The sequence below is a fragment of the Orbicella faveolata genome, unplaced genomic scaffold, assembly GCF_042242905.1.
Source record: "Orbicella faveolata isolate gen_17 unplaced genomic scaffold, um_ofav_v1 contig_48, whole genome shotgun sequence".
Classification (NCBI taxonomy): domain Eukaryota; kingdom Metazoa; phylum Cnidaria; class Anthozoa; order Scleractinia; family Merulinidae; genus Orbicella; species Orbicella faveolata.
Genome location: NW_028301578.1, coordinates 1859632 through 1878427, shown reverse-complemented (window position 1 = coordinate 1878427; position 18796 = coordinate 1859632). Strand labels below are relative to the sequence as shown.

Sequence of the window (18796 nt, the reverse complement as noted above, 5' to 3'; positions counted from 1 at the left end):
AAGCTGTTACGAAACTGCACTCCACGCCCTAAAGTGCTATGACGTCACGATATTTCATATCAGAGCAACGAAATGAAGACTAGTCTCTCATTCATGGCGCTAGTTGCTGTTTGCAATACTTGGTTGCAATATTTGGTGGATCAAGCAGGTAAATTACGAGTGAATCACTAATCTGTCTTCTAGTATGACTCTAAAACATTCATCTTCTCTGTCGACTTCACCAGAGTGCTCTTTACAGCTAAACCGCAACTTCAATTGTACTTCCGTCGAAGAACCTCTTCAGTTTTAAGCCGAATTGATTTTTGTCTCTTGAAAATATCCGTTCGATCCCGGAATAAATTTGACTTTAAAGCCAGCAAATTCCATCTTAGACGTTGTAGAATCCATGCAAGTTTACTAGATTACACCCAAGGGAATTTGTTTGTTTTTTGAGTGCATATTTATTGTCTGATAAAAGTTGGACCATCGAAAATTTATTTGTGCATGCACTGAATATTTTGTCTTAGCTGTAAGCACTTCTGTTTCTGCTTTTGGAAATGAATTGGTTGTGTCTAACATAAATGGATCAATGCAATTGGTATATAATTGGCCTAAGCATTCTTAAACTAAAATTGTTACCCCAAAACAATGCCTTGATCATTGATAACTGTTGCTTTCTTCAAAAGACAATAGAGTATAAAAACAAAAGATCAATATGACCAAATCAAAGATGAAACAAAAAAAATGGAATATAGAGAAATTTCTGCAGTAAGTCTAGAGATAAAGTTGTTATTTTTGCTGTGTCTGGAGGTATTTCGATCACTAAAAGCCTTATTAGAAAAAATTCTTGGCGTGAATTGATGTAACATGCGTTATTAGAAGAAATTCTTGTCGTGAAATGATGTAGCACACCTTATCGCAAGGAATTCTTTGCATTGCGTGAATTGATGTAAGATCGAATCAATATCATAGCAGCGTCAAACAGCAAACTCTCGTGGGAAAATGATAAGGCACGTATTTCTAATTTTTTTTTTTTCCACTTCTCTTCTCTCTGAACGATTTTCGGGTGTTCCTTTATACTATCATAGTCTTATTAAGAAGTTATAGCTAGAAACTTTTGTGTTTAACTTTTCAGTGTTGTTACTTTTCATCTGAGCTTCGTCACGCAGGTTCAAGTTGAAGAGACCCGTGGGAAAGTTTTCGCCGGCCATCTTCAAATGAGAAACGTGCAGTCTGCTTGAGGGCAAATTTCACGGACAATTGGGCTTGAGTACTTTCAGAAGCCTAATAACGCGGAAACATTTGAAAGAAGGTTGTAGACAAAGCCAACATATTTCGACAATAAATTGAAGGCAAACAATTGATTGGAATAAACTTTTTCATCAATAAAACAAGCTACTATATCATAAAAACAAATGTCACCTCCCGCCTCCTCCCCCCATGACTTGCACCTGTATTCCTGATGGTCTATTTGTAGTGACGAATTGACCAACAACTTGTATGTTATGAAACTGTTTACTATAAGCCTGAAGGGTACTTAAACGTTATGTATTGCTAAGTAAGGTTGATGGAATTACTGCTTCAAGCATGATTAGTTAAGGAGTTTTGAGTTATTTTGCGTTGGCCACCTACAAAGCTAACTTTAAATTAAAGGAAACTTGAGAATAGTAATTTAGTAAGATAGAAAAACAGCAAGGAGATAATAAGTAACAATAAAGGAACAAGGATGGTTAAGGATGGAGAAGGTTAACATGTACGGATTAAAAACGACGAACTTGAAAAATTTAGACTAAAATGTTTTTTAAAAGTGAATACTTAAACTGTAATTTAACAAATTCATAAATTTCACGAAAGTACATTGTTCGTAGGCCTGTGTACTTTTCAGAATCATGTCAAAGATTCTTAACGTTCACGAGATCTAATGTAGTGTATGGGTTTTAAAATAGTGAATCATTAAGTACGTTTTAGTTTCTATTCCCACAAAAGTGTTTTGGAGGACGACCAGTTGAGGAGTCATGGGTTAAAGAGAAAAAAATTCGGATCGATAGCAATTAGGGTAGGTTAAATTTCACATAGTAGCTACTTAAAGAAAAACGTTTTACCCCCCACAGAAAATCATGAAAAATTATGAAGATCGGTGAATTACGAATGATTTTTGAATTGCCTTCTGGTGGACCCACAAGCTCTTTCGGTTGACGCCTACGCTTCAGATTTGATCTCTACACAATGTAGCTGATCATCTGTTTTCCTGTATTATTTGCGTTTTTCTAAGTTAGCACTTAAGACTAATAAGAGTTTCCAGAGTGATATTCTCCTGGATAAACCCTGTCCCTGATTGGACAATTTTTGTTTACTGTCCTCTCGTACTATCATTCTCGTGCAAATTTATCAACACCCATTGCATGCCTGTGTCTCTATCGTGTTTCCTGACCGTTTTGACGGTGATATGAATTAAATTAAATATAATTAGCGGCCGACATGATTGTGAAAAACTCCAGACTCCCACTGACAGAAAGGGGTCCGGTGCCCTACATATCGTTTGCGGATATATTATTCTTAAAGCAATGGAAAATGCCAATATTCGTAAAACCATCAATAGTTTTAAATAGCTTGGACGCTGAGACGCATTAAAAAAGCTACTTGACGTAACGGTGTAAGCCACTACGTCTAGAGATTTTGATCACTCGAGCATGGAGCTCTTTTGGACCATCTTGTGTCTTTTCTACCTTGTAGTCATTTAGCGTGCTCTCTTTGGTAAGCACGACCTTCTAAAATGAGTAAGTCGTTCCTTATGCCGTTGTAACCTAGCGGACGGAAATGTATTTGGTTGGTAGAACAGCAAAATGGATATCAATTAATAGAGAGAGCTTAAGCAAACCACGACGGCAACGGCAAAAAGAACACCATTAAACAAAAGATTTAATGAGTAGAGCAATGGCTGTTGCGTTAACGTGCGTTATAAATCTTTGTACAACTCTTTGCCATCCTCTACACAATATGAACGTGAAATGAAAGCTGGCGTTACATATTTAGCTCGAGCAAGTTCTGAGAGAAATCAGCGCACTGAACATATGTAGACAATTGCGAAATTCTAAGACAAAATATAAAGTCATTTTTACTATGCGTTATCCACAGGGTCGCCTTCGTCATTGCTTAAACTCTTTAATACTGCCCTGTATAGTAATCACCGAAGTGACCTTCTAAAAAGCTCCATTGTCCTACTTTATGTACTAAAGGTTTCTACTAAAGGTTTCTTTTAAGAGTAGTATAGGTTATAAGCCGAAATGTTCTTTATACGTGCACGAAATCTTTTCTCATTCACCTGTTTAGACTTAGCTGGTAACAGTTTCAAAACTGACATTTTCCTTGCATAATCAAATTCCTCTCTCGACAATGCTCATTTACTGTTCACTCACAGTTTAAGCGTTGTAACTATCTACACACATTGCGTGCCTGTGTTCGCATCTGCTTGTTTCTAAGCGTTCCCCGGCCTGTGATCTCATTCAAATTAACCTAGCAGCCGATATGATTATGACAAATCCCTGACTCCCACTAACAAAAAGAGTGTCGGTCCTCTAGATATCCTTTGCGGGTAATTCTCAAAGCAACGGAAATCGCCAATATTTGTGAAACCATCAATAGTTTACAATAAATGAACACAAGAGTTCACGTCGGATGTCACCATCGGCTCAGCACACTGAAAACTACGGGGCAAAATTATCAGTCACAGAGCCTGGAGAACTCTACAAAGAAATAGCCCAACTCCTGCGTCTCGCAACGGAAGCACAAACCAATGTTACAAATCGGCCAGAGAGCATTTTGGAACCACGAATTGCGCATTGGAGTTCTGTCTTTCGCAAGCACGATTCTCGGAAAGAGTGGGCCGAAAGTCTTTTCTGACGTCGTAAGCTGCCGGAAGTATCAACAGAGGTTTGGCATACCAAATTCACCTTCTAGAAAGCTCCATTTAACTTCCCTAACAAGCAACAGTAACAAAAGTAGCATTTGAAGTTATCGTATGTATCAAGGTATTGGGTACATGTAACTTCAAAAAAGACACCTCTTCGGAAAAGCGCTACTTTTAACACATGTGGAAAAACTTCAGCGAAAAGGTGTGCGATGCCTCACAACAGAATGTTTGTCGTAAAGGAGAAATCGGACATATTAGATATCAGAGTTTGATATTATCCCATCACAAATGTGTCTTTGATGGGAGATTGTAGAATTTTGCGGTTTACATACGAGAAAATTCTTTTCTGCGGCTATTCGCATTAACCAATCAACGCGCGTATGTTTGTTACATGATTATTAGCTAGGTTTCTGAACGTAATATTTTAAGTGTTATACCTTAAGAGTATATCTGCAGCTGAGTATCATACCACAAAACATATAGTGCTATTTTTATCTCTTGCTCACAAAAATCACATTGTTACCAAACTATGAAGCTGCCTCAAGTAATTTCCTAAAGCGATCGACATCGATTTTCTCTTCACAATATCTAAACACGATCAAACAGCCAGGAAACAAGAATAAAGAAACGATCACTGAACATGATATTGTAATTATGAGTCGTAATGATTCGATTATGCTTGCTCTCCTTCCTGTATATCTCTCACAACGCATTCCCTTGTAAACAACCTCCGCTTTTCATGAGTCCGAATTATAATATCGATTTCCGGTTTCAAGTTAGCCATTATTAATTCAAGTTCAGAGTTCAGAACTCCGCACTGATAACAAAAATTAAGACATGATTTTTAAGCGATGTATAACTGAAACATAAATAGAGAATTTAACTGTTGGTTATAAATGAAAACTAGACTAATTTCCTGGTTAACCAAGATGTCAGTTGAGCTAACCAGGGTGCTAATTAGGCTAAATGGTGTGTTATTAAGATAAAAATAGAAACTCTCGATACTGAGTCAGGAATTGGAACTCCACACGATTCATACGTTTATAAGCTCCCTGCTTGAAAACTCAGTCTAGGAGAATTAGATCTTCTAATTGATTTTATAAATTTTCAAAAAAGTGCAAACGAGGCAGAAAAGTTTCATTTGATATGCCTATTTAATCTGTCATCAGCTCAAATGTAAAAATTTGAAGTCCTAAGCTCCCACCAAGACTATATCAAGCGCCAACTCTTGAGCAAATACAGAACGCACACAAATAAAATGAACATAACCTCACCCTGTAGACTTTTAGTTAAATTTATATACCCTCTGATTGGCCTCTTTCACCGCTCTGTTATTAATCTCGCTAGCAACAAAACCATCAGAGAAAATATTTACAAGAGAAAGTGGAATTTAGTTTGCGGTTTAATATGGAATGTAGGTTTTCGCTTTCCGCGTTAATCTTGCCCCAAATAACTGCATGCGAACAAAATATTCGCCGTCTGCGATGAGAAGCCCACTATTTAGACAAACCACACTCATTAAGGACATTTTCAAGCCTTTGTATTTATTCGCGGCCAATTGTCCTAAGAACTAAATAACTTTAAAAGAGCCCTCTCATAAAATCATCACCCACAGTAAGCGCATTTCACAACTATGTTCAAACTATTTACAAGTAGAATGCGTTTTTTTAATACATCATGCACAGTATGACTTGCTGTGTTTTGAACAATGAAAAAATGCTGCACGTACGTATGGCAAAAAAATATATATATATAGTTGTATAATACAAAAAGATCTAGACGGAAAATACATTAAGCTATGCCGAAATAAACCATAATTGCACTCTCCTATGGCCATTTGTAGCTTATCTTAGATGAGCCCAAAGGAAGGATAAAAAACGGCTATTTAGAAGTGCCAATTATTGTCAACTGTATCATTAGTACGGTAATTCTAAGCAAAAGCTTTAGGAAATTTGTGTTTTAAAATCTTTGATGTTGCTAAATTTTTCTCATGCCGGCCGTTGTGCATAAGCAGGTACAACGGAGAATTGTTCGAAAGGACTCTGTAGTATACGATGTAGACTAATGGTGCTTAATGGCAAAGAAATTTGAATATATACCGATTATAAGCTTTGCTGACCATTGTTTGTGTTGACTATTGTTTTTATAGTGCTTTCTATCTGCACTGAGTACGTATTGTAAGTCTTCAATCTTAATTAATTTTATCAAGACTCCAATTAATATTTTAGGTGCCGTAGTTTCTGAAAAAGGCACTGAAATATAAAAATACAGGATTCTGTCTAAGAATCTATTTGAGGCCCCGTTCACGCTTCGCCAGGCCAGAGAAATATGAAAACGCGTCCACACTAATCTGTCTTGAAAAGGGAGCTTACATAAGCGCTCTTCAAACCGAAGGAATTTCAAAACGCCGGCTTTGCGTTTTAGTGTGGAAGGAAAACGTTTTGAAAACGGAGCTTTTCGAAATTTGACGTTATGATAATCATGTGATCTCTCTGCCTTTGAGTTTTCTTCAAACACAAATCCAAAATGACCGATGATTGCTGGGTCTTCAAATTTCTCTGTCGTAGTGTGGACGGGGCTTGAGTTGGCTCTCAAACGACATAAGAAGGAGAATGTCCTAAGGTGTTAATTATTTTTAGCCAGAAGAGCATAAGGAGTAATTATCTCCCAAAACAAAACGCGCAATGACCCAATATTTCAACAATGTTTCCTCGGAGTATTTCAGCGACGACTTTCCCGCCAATTCAAAGAAATATTCGTGTGAAATTCAGTTTCTGTCCCCATCTCCCTCCAAAAAAGTCCTGGAGGACAACCAGTTGAGGAATCATAGATTAAAGAAAAACACATTCGGATCGATAGCTATAAGGGTGGGTTAAAAACCACTTATTTAAGTAGTAGCTGGGTAAGCAAGAAAAAAACGTTATGCCTAGAGAAAGTCAAAAATAATAATGAAGAAATGAAAAATGATGCAGATCGATGAATTACGAATGATTTTTGAATTGTCTTTTGGTCGACCCACAAGCTCTGAAAAGACTTTTGGGTGAGGACTACGTTTCAGATTTGATCTCTGCACAATGTAGGTGATCTATCTGTTTTCCTGTATTATTTATATTGTTCTCAGTTAGCACTAAAGACTAATATGAGTTTCTAAAGTTATATTCTCCTGGCTAAACCCTGTCCCTGATCGGACAAGTTTTGTTTACTGTCCCCTCGTACTATCCTCCTCATGCAGATTTATCAACACGCATTGCGTGCCTGTGTCTCTGTTGAGTTTCCTGACAGTTTTGCCCGGTGATATCAATTAAACTAAATAAAACTAGCGGCCGACATGATTATGACGAAGTCCAGACACCCACTGACAGAAAGAGAGCCGGCGCTCTACATATCATTTGCGGATGTATAATTCCGAAAGCGAAGGAGGTCGCCAATATTCCTGAAATAGTTTTACATAGATGGGACGCTGAGACGCATTCAAAAACTACTTAGCGTAACGGGGTAAAGCACTATGTCTAGAGAACCGTTTAGACGTTTCGGCCGGGTGCCAAAAATGTCGCTAGCGCAGCTTTAAATTAGTTTGAAAAAATATTGCGTTTCGTGATCTTTTCTCAAATCATTTCATCATGCTCGCGCTTGGCGAAATAATATCTTGTAGGACTTTTTGAATAGCTCCGACCCGTCTTTCTTAAAAGCATCATGAAGAAGGATCGTCAAAACAACTGCCTCGGCCTGCCTTCTCATAAGTCTATTACGGACACATTGAACACTGTAGACATCGCAAAAAAGTTTTTTTGTGCAAACGAACAACGCAAAAGACATTTTGAATAATTCGACTAACGGTATGCGCTTGCCTTAACGATGAGTCCGCTCATGTTTCAAAACGCTCCGCCGCCTCTTTACTTATTTAGCTTGAGCAAGACCAATAGCCGCACTAAACAGATCTAGACAGTTACGAAAATCGAAGGAAAAATATAAATTCATTTTTTACCAGGTGTTGTCTTCGGCATCATTTCTTAAACTCTTTAATACTGCCTTGTATAGTAATCACCGAAGTGACCTTCTGAAAGCTCCAGTTTTCCTACTTTATGTACTAAAGGTTTCTGCTAATGGTTTCTATTAAGAGCAGTATAGGCTGTAAACCAAAATGGTCTTTTTACGTCCACGCAATCTTTTATCATTTACCCTTTGACCCGTTTGCCCAAACATGTCCTTGAATTTAACTGACTTTATCAAGGGTACAATAACCTCAAAATTAACAAATACACAACGGTGGGACTATATGTTAACAGTAACTAATGTAAGTCACTTAATTTTCGCCTCATGTTATGTTCGCGACACTTATTCTTCGTGTCACTTTAATTTCGCGATTTTTTTTTTTTAAATCGCGCGGAATTCGCGAAATTAACGTGTCGCGAAAATTTCATGTAATAAGGTAGCAGCCGGTATAATTATGACAAACCCCAAACTCCAACTAAAAAAAAAAAGAGGGTCGGTCCTCTAGATTATCCTTTGCGGGTAATTTTCAAAGCAAAGGAAATCACCACTATTCGTGGAATCATCAATAGTTTACAATAAATGGACACAAGTGTTCACGTCTGAAGTCACCACCGGATCTGCACACGAAAAAGCTACGGGGCGACATTTTAAGTCACTATGCCTGGAAAACTCAACGATGAGAGAGTTTTACTCCAGTGTTTCGAAACGGAAGCACAAAGAAATGTTACAAATCGGCCAGAGATCTTTTTAGAACCACGTATTGCGTCTTGGATTCCTCTCTTTCGTAAGCACCACTCTCGGAAAAGAGTGGGCAAGTCTTTTGTAACGTCATGAGCTACCGGAAGAATCATCCCTGGTCTTTATCTCCTTGAAAGCTCCATTTTACCTCCCTAACAAGCAAAAGTAACAAAGGTAGCATTTAAAGCTATCGTATGTATCGGGGTATTGCGTACATGTATCTTCAAAAAGGCTGCAGCGCATTTTTCGGAAAAAGCGCTACTTTTATCACGTCTGGTAAGAATTGGGCAAGTTAGGCGCCATCGAAAAAATGTGCCATGCCTCACGACAGAATTTTTGTCGTAAAGGCAAGAATCGGACATATCAAATATGTTTGATATTATCCCATCACAAATGTGTCTTTAATGGAGGAATGTAGAAGTTAGCGGTTTGCATACGATACAATTCTTTTCTACGACTATTGACATTAACCAATCAACGCGCGTATGTTTGTAACATGATTATTAGCAAGGTTTCTCAACGTAATATTTTTCGTGTTATACCTAAGAGTATATCTGCAGCTGAGTATCATACCACAAAAGATATAGTGCTATTTTTATCTCTAGCTCACAAAAATCACATCGTTACCAAACTATGAAGCTGCCTTAATTAATTTCATGAAGCGATGAACATCCATTTTCTCTTCACAACATAAAAGCACGATCAAATAGCCAGGTAACAAGAATAAAGAAAACGATCACTGAACATGATATTGTAATTATGAGTCGTAGTTATTCCATTACGCTTGCTTTCCTTCCTGTATATCTCTCACAACGCTTGTTAGCCTATTGCAAACACACTCCTCTTTGCATGAGTTCGAATTAGAATATCGATATCCGGTTTCAAGTCAGACATTATTGAATCAAGTTCTCAGCTGAACTGTACTATTATGCATCCAAGAAAGAAACGGCCAGAACACCGCACTGATAACAAAAATTAACACAGCAATGTATAACTGAAACACAAAAAGAGAATTTTACCGTTTTCTGTAAATGAAAACTAGACTAATTTCCTGGTTAGCCGGAGTATCAATTAGGCCTGAACCAGAGCTCTAATTAGGCTAAATGAAGTGCTATTGAGATAAAAATAGTAACTCTCGATACTCACTCAGGGATTGAAACTCCAAGCAATTCATACCTGTATAAGGTCGCTGCTTGAAAGCTCAATCTAGGAGAATTAGATCTTCTGAATGATTTGATAAATTCTTAGAAATGCGTAAAAAGAGAAAGAAAAGTTTCTTTTTGACATTCCCAGTTAATATGTTTTGAGCTCATATATAAAAATATAAGTCCTCAAGCTCCCAACTGGACTATGATAAGCGCCAGCTCTTGAGCAAATACGGAAAGCACGCAAATTAATATAATCAGCAAATCTTACCCTGTGGACTTTCAGTTAAATTTATATAACCTCTGATTGGCCTCTTTCACTGCTCTTTTTTAATCTCGCCAACATCAAAACCATCGAAGAAAATAGTTATGAGAGAATGTGGAATTTGGTTTGCGGTTTAATATGGAATGTAGCATCATCAAGAAGAGGTTTTCGCTTTCCGCATTAATCTTGCTCCAATAACTGCGAACAAAATATTCGCTGTGTCCGATAAGACGCGCATTATTTATACAAACCACACATATCTAGAATATCTTCGTATTTATTCGCGGCCAGTTGTCCTGAGAATTAAATAACTTTAAAAAATGGTTTTGTGGACTCACTCGGCTGCGCCTCGTGCGTCCACCACATTTTGACCACTGTGATGACGCGTATCGGTGTCGATAAGAGTTCAGACCGCGCTAAACCACATTCGATTTGTTTTTTACACAATATCAACGTCAAAGAAAATGTTTTTTCATAGCACGAGTAGAAAAAGGCATTGGGAGACACATTGACGCGAGCATCATTGTCTGAACTCTCATCGACAACGGCAAATTAGCCAGTCAGATTGCGAGATTAGTAGCAATTGTTGTAAAAAACAATCATTACCAGAAAAAGCAGAGAACCATTTCCAGTACGGTAATTCTAGATCATAGTGCAAGTTTGTCAAAACAACTGTGTTGTATTTCATTGAAAGAGCAATGAAGCAAACATGCTACATACAGCGTGTTACAGTTTCTGAACCTCGAATGAAAACTGCGTCGCGAAAAAATATTTTGTTAGTTGGGGGGGGGGGGGGGACCATTATATTTTGAGAGCGTAGGAGAATGGGGTGAAAAATCCTTCGCTGCAAAAGCCGAGAAATAAATGGGCAAAGCAAGCCAAGAAAAAAACGGGAATCAAGCCAAAACAATTCTTGCGCATCGGGAGTTTAGAAAAAACGTCTGGCTTACGACAGAAAAAAATTCCATCCCTGTCCTCCTCAAACATATAAAACTTTATTCCTTGTGTCGGCATACTGAGATTTCTTCAATACGTATCGCCGTGTTGTGTTCTAGCTTGCTCTTGTCTTCTTAAATCAAGCTGGCGCTGAAATTTTATATACCAGACTGTAAAGAGCAAAAATTTAGAAGTATGCTTTCCGAATTTGCCTTCCAGCCCAGCATTCCAAACTGTTTAGTCTCTTTGTTTTAACATAACGTCCTTGTTTAGTTGGTCTTAACTGTGTTTTTATTGTTTTGTCAATGTTTTAGTGGTTGGGATCATTTCTTGAATAGGTTCATTCAGTATCGTCAGGAGCCATAAACGGGGACGGAGACCGTAAGCGCGTGCCATTTCTAGTATTGGGGTTGTCCCCATGATATGGGACAATAATTCTATTTTTAGAACAAATTGCGCCATCGCCGGAGGCACACGCGCGTACATGCTGCGAGGATTTTTGCGGATGTCGCGCGGAAGAAATGGCGTCCGAAATTCCGGAAATTTTTCACGTTTTTGGCCCACAACTCAACGCGTTTACGTCTGTTGGAATTTTGCTTAAGTATTTTCGTCGTAAGCTGCTCCAGTTTGAGTGAAGTAAGACAGTGTCGAATTTAGGTATGTTCCGCTTTAAGCTTAGATATATATCGCTGACCAAGTTGTTTTCTGACGGATGCTTCTTTTACATGAGCTGTACATTACTCCACTTTAAATCTCACATATGTTGAAGATTAACAGCTTTTCCATTACACAGCAAAAAACAGCTGGATATGTTGAGATATAGCAGAGCTTCAGGACTTCATAGTTTCCTAGCTCCACTTGCCACACGCTTGCGAGGAATTTGCCAGTCTATCACGACCGAAAGGTAAAACAAAATAATTGCTAGTTTGAGTTTCGCCTGAATTGTGAGCAACGCTTGACGTTTCATCAAGGCCCAAAAACTTTACGTCCGTAGAGACTGCTCAGTTTTATTCGTGTAAAAATCCAGTAAATTTTCTGTTGTCGATGAATGAGAGCGCCCGCCGATGCATGTTTTGTTTTTGTACAGTCAGTAAACATGACAAATTGTACTTCCGCCGCACTTTCGTGTGAAAACGTACATCGAACTCAAACAATGACTGTATAGTTTTAAATATGTTTAAGATTGATAAATGTTTGAGAACATATTAAAAGCTAAGCTGAAAATATGCGAATAAAGCAGAAATAATCAGCAAAGTTACGATGACGCTTTCTTTAATCAACTTCGAATAACGATTTCGACTTTGTTGATCGAGTTTAAAATATCAAAACTCCTTGTCTATTTTCATTTTCGCAATGTAAAACCTCACTATGCTTATGCTGAAGAAACACACATGATGTTAGTAGCCTTTTTTGCGTTCGTGAAATTTGTTGCAGCATCTCAGCACAAAAGATAACTAAAGAAATCTTTGTCAAGATTTGCTGACAATTGAAAAACCGACTCGGACTTGAAAGTGCACGAGCTGCAGTATGCAAATGAGCTAATTGTACGCGTCAGACTTTCCTTTCAAAAACTTTTGCAAACTCCCCAAAGAAGCAGAAACAATAAGAAACCATCAAAACAGGTTTTGGTTATGATTAACCATTGTCCGAGAAACTCACAAATTAACTCGATACCAGAGTAGAGAGTTTTCTTGCTATATTCTTAAGTCAGAACAAACGCAAAAACATACGCGTAAGCTTACAGCTAGCGCGAGCAGATCTTATTATTCATTCCCAGCGCGAGATTGAAGTCTTGTTTTCGACCCTGAAAAACCCACCTTTTCCGTTGGCTCAGAGCATAAAACTACATATAAGCGCCCTGGTTCTTAGTCCCTGCCTTATTCCCTGCCATCGCTGTGAAAAATACGCAAGAGAATCTCTCAACTCTCACCATTTGATCATGCAACGTGACAACATCCACGCGAGAACCCCGGACATGTGCGTGGATCCGCGCGGGTATATGACGTCAGGATGGCGCAATTTGTTCTAAAAATAGAAAAATTGTCCCATATCATAGGTACGCGCGGATCCCAAGACTTACGGTCTCCGTCCCCGATTATGGCTCCTGGTATCGTTGCATAATCATACAGTAACCATTTTAAGGACCTTTCGAATTTCGTTATCGGCTGATCATCCTCTGGACAGCGACAAAATTTTCTTCGTTTCGTTTCGGGGCCATTTTTTAAACCGGTTGAAAAGTTTGTTGCTGTGACTTAAAATATGAACAAAATCAAAAATGTGCTGAACTTCTTGTACTCGTTGAGAATTCGGTAATCAATCAACCGGACATTTGTCTGATACAGCGCCCCATGTGTAATCAAAATTCACACTTTTTCTTACAAAGGTGATGAAGTAGCTTCAAAATGCTTTTAGACCAGCTGATACCCAACGATTTCAGTGTCTGTGGTACGACTTTCGGACTATGTGTATGTAATATGTCATGGACACGTATATTCCTCTTCTAATATCGGCATTTCAATACTCCTTGTTTTCATTTCACACAGCGTGCGTTCATTTCAATACCCTTAGTGCTCGTTTCACTTAAAATAGATACCTTTTAACAACTTTGCTAGAAAAAGGATGAATTTTGAAACAAACAGCGCACCGGAGTCTGCTAAAAACATGATAAAAACCTAACTGAAAATCATGACTGAAAGTTGAAAGCTTTGCTGTTTTTTTTTTTTTTTTCTTTTTTAATATCAATATTGAAATTTGAAGACCTAAATACTGACTCTCAACTTTTAGACCTAAGTGTATCCGGGATACTGAAATTTGAAACTATTGAAATTTTAAATGTAAAAGCTTAGCGAATACCTACATTTTGAGCCAAAACGAGGCTAATGAAGTTTGAACGTAACTGTCTTCTGAAACTTAAATGCAGCCAATTTTCAACCAAGGGGCGGATACTGATATTTTCCACCTTAATGTGGATCTCACGATATTGTAGTTTTGAAATAGTTGAATTTTAGATACTAAAAGTTGAGACGTAAATTGGGATACTGCAATTTTAAATTCAAATACGGAAACAGAAAATCTTGAAGCTAAATAACAACCCTGAAATACTATACAAATATTGAAATTTAAAAAGATTTGAATTTATAAACTCTGTCTATAGTTGTCTAAGAACACTTGTCCGACAACAACACTTTTGGTTTCGACGCGAGTAACATTCCCTGGGAAATTTTTCCGCTACAGAACTTATTATATCTATAGTGAACTGAATTCTACGAGAACGTTCTACGAAGAAACATAAGAATTTAACAAACGTTAACTTTATTCAATGCAGCTTGATCAAAAATGAAACTGCAGTATCTAACTTGCACTTCCAAGCTAATTTGACTCGAGACAGAGGAATGGCAGCACAAAAAGGAAGCTGAAATATCGCGCATTATAATCCAACTTCTCGGTAGTGTTAGGAGCACACGAAAAGAGAACGAATATCTCACTAGTATTCAAGTCGTGTCTTTTAAAAAATATATATCGAACTGTTCATTTCAAGATAAAACACTGAAGGGAAAAAAATAGAAAACACTTTAAAAGCTTTGTTTTGATGGCAATCGAATCTCCAAATTGAAGTATAAAGTTCTCTCAAATTAAAATTACACCAATCTTTTGGCGATTATAATTTGACAAAATCTCCAAATATCACGAGTGGTTTAAATCCTTAATTGCTTCATTAAAATCATTTTATTCATAAATCAAAATGTCTGTCTTAAAGATTCGGACAATCTTGAGATCACGCTCGCATGATTTTAGCAAATATTTTTCGTCTTCGACTGCTTTGTGAACTTTCTTCAAAAATCTTCGGAGAGATTCGGGAAATTGTCCAAGCAAGTTCTTGACGAAATCTTCGGAATTGAAGAAAATCATATGCATTGTGCAAAAAATACAAAATATAACACTGAAAAAAGATTAAACCAGTAGCGCTCTAAAGCTTGAAACACCGCCACATGAAGGTTTCTTTTTTTTTTTTCCCTATTTCAGTTCACTTTTGTCATTTTCTTAATCCCCGCTCCTTACATAATTCAACATTTTATTCGCTTGCGTTTAATATTTTTTAAATGATAACCATGTAGTTGTTTGGAGCCTGGATTCAAGGGCTTGCCGTTGTTTTTGAACGAGCCAGTTTATTTGCCAATTAAGGGCCTATCTCCGCCCAGGTGATAACTGTGCACAGGCAACCTGGCAAAAATGATGCTTAGAGGTTGAGGAGGGGGGTGGGGTTTGTCCCATGCTATGGAAAGCCGACCGAGTTGGGTAATTACCTAACTTGGCTTTGAAGTCAGACTTAGATGTTAACCTTGTATTTAGTTTACTCACGGCCTAACTACTTATAAGTATTTCTCTTTTTTAAGCAGTCGCTGACTAAAACAAATCTTCAGGACATTTCATCAGAATAGAGCTCTGTTGGCGTGTAGTTCATCTAACGCTCAGGACATGATTGACGTCTTACCTCTCCCTCAAATTTATGGTCTGAAATTTCCAGGTAAATACTGAGACAAATTGCATGGAAGATTATATTCAGTTGTAGGAAGGCACTGAAAGTATTCTGCAACAAAGTAATCAATGCAATTGCTAAAATACATCGTTTGTTTCTTTGCTTAGGCAAGGATTACAAAGTACAAATAATATTGAAAAAGCGCCAAATTTTTTCGAAGTAATTAAGTCATCTTAGGTATTAAAAATGAACGTCTGCAGCGTGCACACTTTTATTGATATGTTAAAGTCATCCCCGCCGGAAGCAGTTTAGAAACGTTAAAGTGGACTTCACTACAGGCCTGGATTCCTTTACGGTTAAATGTTTTTAGACCTTAAATACTCCTGCGCTTTTGAAAATATAGGAATAAGATTCGCTAATTCACAGATCAGAATGGATGAAGGATTCTTGCGTAAAATGCGGGGAGGCTCAGAGTCATTTCCAGGGTTTGAGCGCCGGCTCATCATTGTTTACTTGCAAATTCGTCATTGACACGCAGATATCATCAACAAGACTAGCACATTTTCCCAGCCTTTGAGGCTGAGAAAAACGTGTTGGTCAAAAAATGATGAACTTTTACTTGAATTAATTTTCTAACTACTTGCTATAATTTACTGGCCATCTCAAGATAACCATAACATAATCCAAGTTTGATCCTTCTGGTTAACTAACTTTTAACAGAGGACTAGCGGAAGTTCGTCTCACCCTTACGATATAAAGAAATTTCTGAGAAAAATGAATTTCAAGAAATACTAAAGTAAGTATCTTATTTACATTTTCCGTTTATTTAGTATGTGGAACTGCTCTGTTTAAAGAGGTTTACAAAGAGGAAGGTGACATTGAATACAGAAAGGGACAATACAACTACGCCATTGTCTGTTACACTGAAGGAATCAACAAAAACTGTAACGACGAAAACTTTGTCGACACTTCCAAAACCTTTAATGCAAAATTGTTCACAAACAGAGCTACAGTTCATCTACAGTTGGGTGAGAACTGTTCTGTGTTTTCTTTTGGCTGAGCTAATATTCATTAGCTTAGCATTGAACCTAAAGATTTGTTTCTTTCCACGTTCAGTCGAAGCTCACCTGTTCAAAATATCGATCTGGCAGGAAATTATCAAGAAGCCTTAAGTGATGCGGAGTCTGGAAGAGGGTTACAACCACGATACATGAAAGCAATAGAAACAAGTAACTGTCAGAACCATGTTTTAAAAACGTTTAAATTTGTCGATTTGGTTGATCACGGGAAGACAAGGGAAGACAAAGTTCCCACACTTGGACTGCCTGCTACTTTAAAAGTAACTGTTCATTAACACATTCTTTAGCTAACATAGAGTAAGAAACCCATTATCAAGGGCGGATACAGGATTTTTCAACGAGGGGGTGGACGAGGGGGGGGGGGGGGGGGCTGGTATCTTGGGGTTGCAGAATCAATGGGGCATGCCCCCAAATGTGGCAATTTGAGAATTACCCCTAATTGTAAACTTTTACACTAGAGATACTAGCAATGCCCCAAACTACAAATTACAATGAGATACTCAATTTTTAAACCTGTCCAGATTGTTTGCCTTTATTTCTTCCTAAATATTCACAATTCTTTTTCATTTGTTTTTGCTCCTCCAAATAGGGGATGGTTAGCCATCGAGTCAATCCACCCCCTCCCCTTCTTAAATCCGCCCCAGCATTATGGCAGAATTTTGCAACTGAAGTATTATTTGGTGGAAGAAGGCGTGATGTCTGTACCATAAGGAATACTTTCAGAAAACAGTTTAAGTGTTCCACTAAAAAATGAAGTAACTTTGCAAAATCCGAACGGTTTGAAATCTTTCTACAAAATTGCAAAAGTACGGTCATTTAACCATAGCGTCCATTCCTCAACAGTGTCGTAAATGATGGTGAAGTAGTAGACACAAAGCTTCGCTGCTGCCATTTTTAATTAATTGTTGTGAAAATTCTCAAACAGAGAAATTTGCACATGGCACGGACAGTAAGATTTATTGAATATTGATAGTTACGGATGACCGATGGCGCCTTTTACTTCAAGTTTGATCTTATCATTTTCGACAAAAACATTTTAGCAAGTAAAACTATGTCTGGCATGTTTCGTTAATTGTGACGTGTAACTAAACTTTTCTTTTTTAATGAGACTCCGTGACCACGAAAACAACAAAATACACTCACATTCTGGGTAATGGCATGGTACCCTGACACATTTACCTTGAATGTGAGATATATGGACGTTATGTCAACACCTTGTTCTTGGTATTTTTAGGAGCAAGAGCCTGTGTGAAGTTGATTCTCTATGAAAAAGCCATTACGTGGTGTGATGAAGGATTAGCAGTATCATTTGAATTTGGTTGTATTTTCATGGCCGAGTGCAAAGACTTTACAAAGCAAAGCATTAATGGTGGAGGGGAGGGTGGAGGGATGTAAAGACAAGGTATTAGACAGTATAATGGGGAGCTTAAGCAAACCACGACGTCGACGGCAACGAGAACGTCACTAAACAAAAGATTTAATGAGCAAAACAATACCTGTGCACGTGCGTTATAAATCTTTGTACAATTTTTGCCGTCTTCTGCAAAACAACAACGTGAAATGACCAAGTTCTGCGTCGTCTACAGAACGTGGACGACGACGGCTAATTTTTCCTATTTCCATTTGAAATTGAACGCCCTCGTTGCATATTTAGCTTAAGCACGTTTTTAGAACCATTGACGTACCGAACAGATCTAGACAATCGCAAATTTCGCCAGTAGAATATAAATTCAATTTTTTACTAGGCGTCGTCCTTGACGGCGCCGTCGTCGTTGCTTAAGCTCCTTAATATCTGTTTCACTGCTGGTAAAAAAAAAACAAAACAAAACAAACAAACAAAAGAACATTTCCCTTTAGATCTAGAGAAGGAAAAGACGCGTCATGATTGAGCTTTCTAAGTATAAAGCAAATAAAAGGTGTAGGTTAGGCTCGCCTTTAGCACGTTTTGGGTGTTACGTTTGCATGCAAGCTCACCTGGTTTGAAATTTAGCTTAGAGCCAGGTGGATATCTCAACTTTATTTTAAATTTAGCAAAAGCCGCATGATCTCTCATTAAAGTTATTTTGTATTGATTAATTTGAAGTATGTTTGTCTTCATTATCAGAAAACGCGAGAATCACCAGATATCAAGTTTTATGACCTTCAAGGCTCACTTTTGTTGTTTCGACAAATGCACTCTTTTACATATATATATGTACGCTTTTGAAAAGCCAACTACTGTATAAGATAAAGTCTATTGAGTAGGGAAAAAGACCATAAGTGACTGTAGGATTC

General features: G+C 37.7%; 1 long non-coding RNA gene across 1 annotated transcript; it reads left to right on the top strand.

Moving 5' to 3' along the window:
* The first annotated feature begins 52 nt into the window (after nt 1–52).
* On the top strand, nt 53–4541 carry LOC110068938 (uncharacterized). Its single transcript, XR_002298834.2, has 2 exons — nt 53–148; nt 1115–4541. It is a non-coding gene; the product is annotated as an uncharacterized LOC110068938 (long non-coding RNA).
* Nucleotides 4542–18796: the final 14255 nt, after the last annotated feature.